The sequence below is a fragment of the Cryptomeria japonica genome, chromosome 1, assembly GCF_030272615.1.
Source record: "Cryptomeria japonica chromosome 1, Sugi_1.0, whole genome shotgun sequence".
Taxonomy (NCBI): Eukaryota; Viridiplantae; Streptophyta; class Pinopsida; order Cupressales; family Cupressaceae; genus Cryptomeria; species Cryptomeria japonica.
Window position 1 is genome coordinate 651,026,567 of NC_081405.1, and position 7,389 is coordinate 651,033,955.

Genomic DNA, 7,389 nt, shown 5'->3' on the forward strand with positions numbered 1-7,389 from the left:
TTCCAATTTTGCATACGTTCAGAAGCTCATTTCACCAAACAACCTACTACTCTATTCCACTTCCTAGGAATGTGAGAAAAGGTTACAAATTCTAAAGACCTACTCATCCTTAGAATATATCTAATAACCACAAATAAATCCCAATTAGCTTCATCCAGATGCTACTCATTTAGCATATTCACCACCACCTGTGAATCAATATTTTGCACCTAAGGGCACAACTTCTCTCCACAACCTCAAGATGGCAAGAACCTCCATGAAGTTATTTGTATGAAGCCCTTTGTAAATGGAAAAGAAAAATTGAACACCACCAGAACTATCTCTACCAACATTGATGATGCCAGTATGACTAGGATTCCCCTAGAAGAGCCATTGATGTTTATTTTGAAAACTCCTTGAGGAGGAGGAAGCCATTAACCCACACAATCAATCTACCTCATAGCTTGTCTAGCCGATCTACATCTTGGCCCAATAGAAGTAATAGTTCCCTAAGATGAAAAATATCACATTCTAAAAATACCCACATCAGTAAGATCTAATGCAGTGGACAAATCACAATTAGCTGATATAGTCTCCTGAATAGAGTGAACAATTTTCCCCCACAATTGTTGAACAACTAATTTGGCCTCCTGAAAAATCCTATGATTCATGTCAAAAAAAAGATGCCATATAATTAAACTAGGCCCAAGAACCCAGGCTACCTGAAGATAAGAGGTCTTAACTAGAGGCTTTTACAAATGGCTCCAAAACTCAACCAATGAGGATGCATGCAAAAGGGCCTGATTCCAAACTCCCCACCAAAGATGTTAAATCTCCCTAGAGAAAGAATAATGAAAGAAAATATGAGGGATACATTCCTCACTATTAAGACACAACACACAAATAGAAGGTCCATGGAAGCCACACTTGCATAAATTATCCCAAGTTAGACATTTATTTTGAACAACCAACCACAAGAAAAAGTTACATTTGGGCCAAGAAAATTTGTTCCACACTTGCTTCCACCATGGAACTCATACCCTCACATACATCTACTTGTCTAGCTCCAAATACCCCAAAGCCACCAAGTACTTACCTATTGGATCTCGACCCAATGCCAAAATTTACTTCCCAATAAGGGAATTACACTCCCTACTAGCAAGAATCTGAGATAAGTCTTCTCGATCTCCCTCCAATCCTCTAGCTAGCCATTCTTGGGGATCTTTCCATCTACAAGTATCCACCTTTCCCAAATGTTGAACAACTTTATAGTATGCTACCTTTCTCCAACCAGCTCCAGTAAATCTATCACAAAGGGATTGTAAGTGCGAGTAGACTAAGAAGATTTGGGGTTGACCATCCCAAGAATCCAACCAGAATAGAGCTTGAGAGTCCTTATTAAAAATCCATAAAATCCCATGTTTGATTAATTGTGCTCCAAACTTTATAGTACGCCAAATCACATATCCCTTCCCCTCTAGGCGACATCGGGGAACATCTAAATTGTCAACCCCTATGAGATTATTATTAGTAAGAATTCTAGCCCATACCTAATTTTGAATTGTGCACTATCACCAATACAATTTAGCAACTAGAACTTGCCCATTCAAAGTTGTAGAATGAAGACCAAGCCCTCCCCCACTGTAGTGCCCTCCCTGGTTCATATTTCTTTTTGTGCATCGATAGACTATATTGATATAGCTTAGACTATTTTGTGATGCTTTTGATAGATGTTTATGGATTTATTTATGATTTGGATGCTTTATTATTGATGATAGACGTATTGTATTTGCATTTGGCATCATGATTTCATGTGGATGATGATAATCATGGACTCTTATTTGATGATCTATATGTATTCATTTTACATGTGTGGTTCGTATTTGCTTATGGTGATTAGATGGTATCTTGTTATGTACTAACCTCACTTCATAGCTATAAATGATATGATGACTATGATAGTGCTTGGTTTTTGTGATTTTCTTATTGGGTAAGTGCACAAAGATGGGGGACCAAAAAGGGGTCTTAAGATGCCACTTTTTTTATAAATTCAACAAAGTCTGAACTTCGACGAGAAATTGAAGATAGGTACACTCAAAATTTGAAGATGCACAAGAACAAAAGTTGAAGTGCTCTGAATCTACTTTCTAAACTACTAATTTGTTTTGAAAATGGAGGAGATTAAGGGTTTCAAAAAGGGGCACCACATTTATTGGTCCTGTTTTTTCAGAAAAAAAATAACATAGCATGAAATGTGGTGCCCCTAAAATGTCAATTTTTTTTAGAATTTTGTAAATCACTCCAGTGAGAAAGTTTATGCCGGATTTTTCGGCTAATTTTTTTATGAATATTTGAATTTTTACGAATTTCTGAGGTGGACACATCCTAAAACACATAAATTTGAGAGTGCTCCCCTCCAAAATTTGTGAAAACTAATAAATTTTTTTTTTTTTTTTAAATTGTGTAGAATGGAGTCTAGTTTCTAAAAATGTATTTTTTTTTCAAAATTCGATAAACGGGTAAAAATCTATGGCCAAAATATGACATGTTGGTTTTTGACAAAAATCGGACACACTAACAAAAGAAATTATGGATTAAGACCTTAACATTATCAAAATTTAAAAATAATTATATGGTTGGATAGCTAAGAGAGAGCTTGACGATTGTATTGTTTTTTTTAATTGCATTGAAATACGTGCAAACCTGATAGAGAGCACAAAGAAAAAAGTTAGACAATTTTCAATATTTGCTAGAAAACATGTCTCAGGCTTGAGAAGGGCGTCCAAGCCTTTGGGTTGGATGCCCAAGACAAATCCAAGCCCTTGGCTTGGTGTTTTCCAAGGCAACACGTTTGGCGCACGCCAAATGAAAAAAATTTAAAAAATCATTTGGTGTGCGCCATATAAGGTGCACGCCAAATGTATTTCATGCAATTTTTTCATCTTTAAGAGCACAAAGTTTTCTCTCTTTGAATATATACATAAAATATAACATTTAAGTATAAGTCATATTTCTATTTGTCTTTTTCCTTTCTTATACTTTAAGTTATATTTTCAGAATGTTTGAGAGTGGTTCCAGATCTCTAGGAGCTATAATGCAGATTCTAGTTTTCAGAGTATTCATATAAATTTCAAACTTAGTTAAATTTTAGTAATTAGCATGCTCATATCAGCACAATCTCTCTGGTGTCTTCCTTGCATTCCCCCTCTCTCTTTCTAACCCTTACCTCTCTCTCTCTCTTAGGTCTCTCCCTCTCTTTCCTATCTCCCTCGCCCACTCTCTCTCTTTGGTCAATCCCTCTCTTTCCCTCTTTCACTTGATATCTCTCTTTCTTTCCCTCTCTCAAGTATCTCTCTCTCTCTCTCTCTCTCTCTCTCTCTCTCTCTCTCTCTCTCTCTCTCTCTCTCTCTCTCTCTCTCTCTCTCTCTCTCTCTCTCTTCTCTTCCTCTCTCAAGTCTCTCTTTATTTCCCTATATCTCTCTTTCTCTCTCTCCCTCCCACTCCCTTTCTCTTTCTCTCAAGTCTCTCTCCCTCAGCCTTTATCTCTCTATCTCTCTCTCCTCTCTCAAGTGTCTCTCTTTCCCTCTAACTTTAAATTCCCTCTATTCGTCACATTCCCTCTCTCTCTATTTCTCTCTCTAACTCTCTTTCCCTCTCTCTTTCTCTCCCATTCTTTCTCTTTTAAGTTTCCATCCTTCTCGGTCTCTATCTCTCTATCTCTCTCTTCTCATCTCAAGTGTACCTCTCCCTCTCCCCCTCCCTCTATTTCTCTAAGTCTCTCTCTCTTTCCTTCTAACTCTCTTCCCCCCCCTCTCTCTCTCTCTCTCTCTCTCATACACACACATAAAATCCCTCCATCCACCTCTCAGATCTCTCTATATATCCTCTCTCTCTCTCTCTCTCTCTCTCTCTCTCTCTCTCTCTCTCTCTCTCAAGTGTCTCTATCCTATTCTTTCCCTCTCTCCCTCCCCATCCCTTTCTCTTTATCTCTCAATTCTCTATCTCTTTCCCTTTTTCCCTTTTTCCCTCTCTCCCTCTCACCATCTCTCTTTCCCTCTTTTCCTCTCAAGTCTCTCTATCTCTCTCTTTCTTGCTTTCTCTATCTCCCTCTCCCTCCCCTTCCCCCTCCCTTTTCCCCTCTCTCTTTCCCTCTCTCCCTCCCCTTCCCCCCCTTCGCCTCTCTCTCTCTTAGGTGTCTTTGTCCCATTTTGTCCACTCTCTCCCTCCCCCTCCATTTATCTTTCTCTCTCACATCTCTCTCTCTTTGCATCTAACTCTCTTTCTCTCTAAAGTCTCTCTCTCCTTCCCTATCTCCCTCTCTCTTTCCCTCTTTCCCTCTCAAGTTTCTCCCCATGTCTCTCTTTCTCTCTCTCTCTCTCCCCCTCCCCTTCCCCCTCCCTTTGCCTCTCTCTCTCTCTCTCTCTCACACACACACACACAATTCCTCCATCCACCTCTCAGGTCTCTCTCTCTCTCTCTCTCTCTCTCTCTCTCTCTCTCTCTCTCTCTCTCTCTCTCTCTCTCTCTCTCTCTCTCTCTCTCTCTCTCTCTCTCTCTCTCTCTCCCTCTCAAGTCTCTCTCTATGTCTCTCTTTCTCTTTTTCCCTCTCTTTGTCCCCTTCCCCCCTCTCTCTCTCTTAGGTGTCTATATTTCATTCTCTCCCTTTCTCTCTCTCACACACAATCCATTCATCCACCTCTCAAGTGTCTTTATATCTCCCTCACTCCCTCTCTCTCTCTCTACACACACACACATTATTCCTCTCTCACTGACACACACACACACCTTCTCTCTCTCTCTCTCTCTCTCTCTCTCTCTCTCTCTCTCTCTCTCTCTCTCTCTCTCTCTCTCTCTCTCGTTCCATTCTCTCCCTACCCCTCCATTTCTCTTTCTCTCTCAATTCTCTCCCTCTTTTCCTTTAACTCTCTTTCTCTATCAAGTCTCTCTCTCTTTCCCTCTCTCCCTCCCAACCCCCTTCTCCCTCTCACCCTCTATCTCTATCTCTCTCTTCCCCCCTCTCTCTCTCTCAAGTGTCTTTGTCCCATTCTCTCCCTCCCCCTCCCTTTCTCTTTCTCTCTCAAGTATCTCCCTCTTTCCCTTTAACTCTCTTTCTCTCTCAAGTCTCTCTCTTTCCCTCTCTCCCTCCCCCCCCCTCTCTCTCTCTCTCTCTTAGGTGTCTCTCTTTCCTATTCTCTCTATTTTTTCCTCTCTCCTTCCCATTATTTCCCTCCCCCCTCCCTCCCTCTCTATCTCTCTCTCTCTCCCCCTCCCCCCCTCTCCCCCTTTCTATTTCTCTCTCAATTATCTCTCTTTCCCTCTAACACTCTTTCTTTCTCTCTCATATTCCCTTTCTCTTTCCCTCTCTCCCTCCCAAGCCTAACCTAAGAGAGAGAGAGATAGTGCCTAAGTGGGAAGGAGTAAGGGATGCAAAATGAGTAAGAGACTAGAGGTTGATGGAAAGAGAAGAAGAGACTAGAGATAGAGAGAGCCCATGTGAGAGAAAGGAAGGGAGGAAGGGAGGGGTTGAGAGAGAGAGATGGAGGAAGGGAGGGGTTGAGGGAGGGATGAAGGTAGGGATATCTCTCTCTCTCTCTCAAGTATCTTCCTCTCTTTTTCTCAACCCCTACCTTCCCCTCTCTCTCTTTCCCCCTCTCTCACTTAGGCTCTCTTCATAGTATATCCCTCTCTTCCATCAATATGGGTTCCCTTCCTACCTCTATCTCTCTCATGTCTCTCCCTCAGCCCATTCCTCTCTCTCCTTCAACCCCTACATTCCTCCCTCTCTTTTCATCAAATTGCCTCTCTCTCTCTCTCTCTCTTAGGTCTCTCCCTCTCTTTTCATTAGCCCCTACCTCTCTCCATATCTCTCACTTGGGCTCTCTCTTTTCCTCAACCCCTCCCTCCCTCTCTCACTTAATCTATGTCTCCCTTGGATCTCTCCCTCTCTTCCCATCCCTTCCTCCCTCCATCTCTCCTAATTGATCTCTCTCTCTCTCTCTCTCTCTCTCTCTCTCTCTCTCTCTCTCTCTCTCTCTCTCCCCTAGTATTTTCCTTTATTTCCATCAACCACGGAGAGGGAGATAGAGAGAGAGGGATGGAGGGAGAGAGTGAGAAAGAGAGAGAGAGAGAGAGGGAGGAAGGTAGGGGTTGAGGGAGAGGACTAGAGGGAGAGAAAGACCAAGTGCAAGAGAGGTAGATACCTAAGAGAGAGAGAGGGGGGGAATATAGGGAAAGAGAAGGAGAGACAAGAGAGAGAGAATGTTGATACGAGCATGCTAATTATTAAAATTGATTGTCTGAAATTTATATAAATACTCTAAAAACTAGAATCTTCATTATAACTCCTAGAGATCTAGAACCACTCTCAAACATCCTGACAATATATACATAAAACATAACTTAAAGTATAAGTCACATTTCTATTTGTCTCTTATACTTAAATGTTATGTTTTATGTATATATTCAGAGATAAAGAAGCTAGAAGAGAAGGATAAATTGCAATTTCCAAATTGAAAATGCACTTGTCAAAATGCAAATGCATTTGGCGCGTGGCATGCCCAAACCTCAAGTTCGACATGCCAAGCCTATTTGGCATGTGCCAAATAGGGTGCATGCCTTATTAGGCGTGCACCAAAGGGCTTGATGGGGACCAAAAAACAATTTGGCACCTTTTTGGTCCTCCATCTTGGTGCACTTGCCCTACTAGTGTCTTCATGATAGAGATGATGTCATATCACTCATTGCAAGTGTGATATGATGTTGTGAATCTCTTCACTTGCCTGATCATTCATGATATATGTTATTGTATTTGTTGTTGTATGTGTATTGGTGGTGATAGGTTTGCAGGTATTAGACATCGACTCCACCTGGCTTCATAAGTCTAAGCCTGTCTTCATCCAAATGGCAAGTTGATCGAAGGCGACATGGAATCCCATTCTACACTCTAGGTTTAAGTTGATTACCCTTGTTAGTTTAGTGTCCTAGTGTATATTGTTGTTTAGCGTCAAGTGGTCTCTTGAGTTATCCTATGTTGGATTCTTTTGAAGTGTTTTGATTATTGGTTGATTAATTATTAATTAATCGGCTCATATAGTTTATAATAATAAATTAAATTAATAGTTGATATTAATATTTAATTGATGAGAGATTGTTATTAAGAATTATTTATTAATGATTTTATATTAAGGATTATTTGTTATTTATTATTTATTTATTAAGTTGTGGCATTAATATTATTTGGGTGTTATGGTTTAATTATTTAATTAGGCCTTATTGTTTATTGTGCCTTAGTTTATTTATTTAATTGGTTGATTATATTAATATTTCTCTTTTTACCCTTTGGGTTAATTAATGTAAAGCGGAAAAATCGAACCCTAGTTGTTCTCCCCCCACTCCAAGGAGAGAGGAGGT